Genomic DNA, 3,741 nt, shown 5'->3' with positions numbered 1-3,741 from the left:
AAAAGAATCAACTATTGGTTATCGATTGTGCAATGATACTATGGATATTTGGCTTTGTCGGATATAAAAATACGTAGAAACCTCCGATCAGATTTAGATGTGTAGTGTCATGATCTGTTGACTTTATGAACTCTTCCAACAACTCTTCTTTGAAGTATGCTATTGGATAACTTAATTTCTGTCCATCTCAAATATAACATAATTTTCCAGTCGCGGTTCAAACTTTTGGGGTTTTCCTTATTACAGGACTTACCTATTGCGTTTATTATTTTGATTTTTGTCCGAAAAATGAATGAAATATTGTCCAAGGTACCTTTGCGAAACATCAATCAATCATTTAAATTCCATTTTAGATGAGAAGTTTTGTATGGCATAGCTAGGTACTGCAAAATTTGTATTTGTAGAGGCAAATGATTATAAGGTTGTGGATTCTCTAATATTTATAGGATCATGTATGATATTATTCCCATGCCAGATGGAAGTGTTGTCTATACCGTTTCTTTTTACTCAGCAGAGAGAAAAGTCTACCGACTCTCCGACATATGTCGAACTATGTATTTGTTGGACAAATGGGGTGTTGGACCAAGGTGTCTGAATAGAGGTCGATTCTTTTATCAACCTCAACTAGAATTAACGATATATTCTATTCTAGATAATAACAACATGGATTTGTATAATTATAATATTTTTTTAAAAGGCACAAAATGCTTAAAGCTGTAGTTTTGAAAGATTTTGGCTTTTGAGTATTTATTAAAACACCGAACGAGATGGAGATTCCTAACCTATATTCTATCGGAGGGTAAGTTACGTAGATTCTACAAAATACAAAAGATTTTAAATACATAAACAACTTTCATACCAAATCAAGATTGTCTTTGAAAGAAAAGAATTGCACTGAACGTGTGTTTAATTTAAAAGATGCATGAACAATAGTATGTATATTGTTTTAATGTAAAAGCGGATTTTTTTTAATGATAATGGATAAGATTTCTGTGTAAATATGTTAAGTTCCGTAGACTGTGTATTACTGGTAATAGCTTTGATCATTCATACTTTATGTCCATTGTCCGGGATTACATACAGGATGGTTGAAACTGAAATATAAAAAGAACAATAATAGATCATTTAAGTAAAGCCTCAGCTGTTTTTTTAAACCTTTTTAACGTGTACTGCTGTGCTGTATAGCTATCGACTACAATATTTTTATTTTTATTTTTTTCCTTATTTTTTTCAAAAAATACAGTCACATTGAATTAAAATCAAGGCATTAATATATTGTTAAAATGGATTTCTACGATGATTATTAAATTACTATTGAAAAATATATTTATGTTGATCGAAATTAAAAGAATATTTTAATGAAAATTCATGACAAACATTTCGAGATATCTGAAATTGATTATACACATGTAAAACACCAGTATCATGCTTACTTAAAACAACTCAATTACACATGTACATACCCTAGGTTTCTCAATAAATCACAGTTTATAATCTGTTGTCCTAATTTACCAACACCGGGAGTGTTTTCTGTTGTGACGACCACCGAGTGCTGTATTACAGAAGATCTTCTAGGTTTTATACGTACTGCTTGGTGTGTATTTGTCCTTTCACTACTAACTGTGTCGTTGATTTCAGATATTATGCTTGTTAACAGTGTCTCTGTCATTGTAATTTGACTGATTGTTTCTGTCTGATATTTCCATGTAGACTGTGGAATCACATTCAAGTATGACCTAGTTTTGTTGTCAATCCATCGAGCTGTCATGGTTTGGTAAATATTTGCTGGTATATTTTCTGTAGAATGTATCGTATTTGAAAGCATACTCGTCGTCAAAAGTTTGTTCCCATCATATAAGGACGAACTCGTAGTCGGTGTTATACTGTTCATGTAACTATTGTTCAGACGTAGTTTTGTGGTATATTCACCATTTCTTTCATGTTCGGTAGTAGTACCATTTCTGCTGCCGAGAAGAAGCAGTGTTCTAGATTTTGTAACGCAAGTTATTAACAAGATTAATGAAAAAATCATCTTTTATCTTGACGAACCTGATCAAAATACAAATAGAAAATATTAAAGCAATATAAATAGCTTTAACAAATATGCTAATTACAAATACTAAGTAAAACAGTTATAGCAGCAAATCTTGATAATATTAAATAACTTACCTTCAAAAGATTAAGAGAGAAATTTTAAACAATGCTATAAAAGGTGTACATTTATTTGTTTTTCATGTAAAATTTGTTTATACTTATGTGATGAATTCTTTTACATTCGTTAAACATTGACCTATCATTAATCGTGTTGTATATGTTCTACATAGCACACAATCCTACATTTCATAGTTGAACGAGATATACATTTGTGAAAATATTGATAAGGATCATTTTCTGTGTTTATACTTTAGAATATCAAACTGTATAGCAAGCCACAATAGTAGTATGCTTCAACTGTGAAACTAATTAAACCGAGCCCGGAAATTTAGAAACGATCTGGGTAAACTTATCAATACTTTAAATATACTTATTCGAAAAGGTTACCTTAAAAAAATCATTGAATATTGCTTTAAATGGTAACTACGTTTATTGATTTTGTCCGTTAGGTTGTTAGTTTTCTCTAATGAATTGTTTTATATTTTTTTTATGTTGGGCTCTTTTAAAGACGACCATACGGTATGTTTTTTTTTATTCATTGTTAAAAGACGTTCGGTTACCTATATGTTCTTACATTTACTTCATTTGAACTTTGAGTTATAGTTAACTCATAGGCAATCATAACAAGTATACCAATTTTTGTATAAATAGTTACTACTTCACGCGAAGGTATCAAGGACGCTAATACAGATGGTTGACTCCTACGTAAGTATCAAGATGCAAAACTTGAAGTTAATTTATAAAATTGGCTATTTTTTCGAAGTGTCGAAGGAACATTAAGGTATGTAGGTCTAAATGAGATCTCACAAAAATGGGATAATTAAATCTTTTAAAATCGAAGGGTTGACTTGAGACTGGGATGTACAATATAGTCACCTGGAACTTTCTTGTGCAAGCTATAACCACTTGCGACATAAGGACGTCATTTTGGCTGTGTGGATGTATACCTAGTCTCGTAAGGTCGGAATGCTGAGGTTAAATCCAATCCGAGGTAGAGAGACATATCCATGTTCTTTTCAGATTACAGAACTCTCGTAGCACCTTTTGAGGTATTTATAAATTGCCTTATTGTTAAAAGAATAATTCTCTGCGCACAACAAATCCGTCCTTCACTCCGGTTGGCCTTTCATACTTCTTTTTTTTAATATATTGTACTAGATGGTTTCTCGTCCAGAATATGCATGAGGTAATTGACACTGGATGTCAAGGAAGGAACAACCAATCAAAACCTGCAAAATGTTCAGATATCCAGACGTTCGAATACGGAAGTATTTAGGTATTCTAAATGACACGTATGTTTCGTATTGTCTCACCGGAAAACATTTCTTTTAGATATTCAAACCACCCGTCGGTTTTTCAAATGCCTTTTCTGGCAATGAAAGTCGACATTGGAAATAACATCGCAATAAAAATCCGATAATTGCTAAAAAATAGTTTCTTACATAAATGAAGGGAATGCAAGAGGAAAACAACGGGTCAAAAAATAAAGAAAAGTAACAAACGCCCACTCTGCGATTAAGTATTAAACAAATTAATTTTCTTGCTAATATATATCTTGAGAGTTTGTTAACTTCAAACCTTGCTGAC

At 31.7% G+C, this 3,741-nt stretch overlaps 1 long non-coding RNA gene across 1 annotated transcript; it reads right to left on the bottom strand.

Annotated features, from left to right (window-relative positions):
• Nucleotides 1–928: 928 nt before the first annotated feature.
• LOC139510601 (uncharacterized) lies at nt 929–2,284 on the bottom strand. The gene is made up of 3 exons (XR_011661928.1): nt 2,170–2,284; nt 1,464–2,049; nt 929–1,094 (listed from the first exon to the last, which is right to left on the bottom strand). It is a non-coding gene; the product is annotated as an uncharacterized lncRNA (long non-coding RNA).
• Between the last annotated feature and the right edge of the window lie 1,457 nt (nt 2,285–3,741).

The sequence above is a fragment of the Mytilus edulis genome, chromosome 2, assembly GCF_963676685.1.
Source record: "Mytilus edulis chromosome 2, xbMytEdul2.2, whole genome shotgun sequence".
NCBI lineage: Eukaryota > Metazoa > Mollusca > Bivalvia > Mytilida > Mytilidae > Mytilus > Mytilus edulis.
Note: the sequence above shows the minus strand (reverse complement) of the source record. Positions and strands in the feature narration are given on the sequence as shown.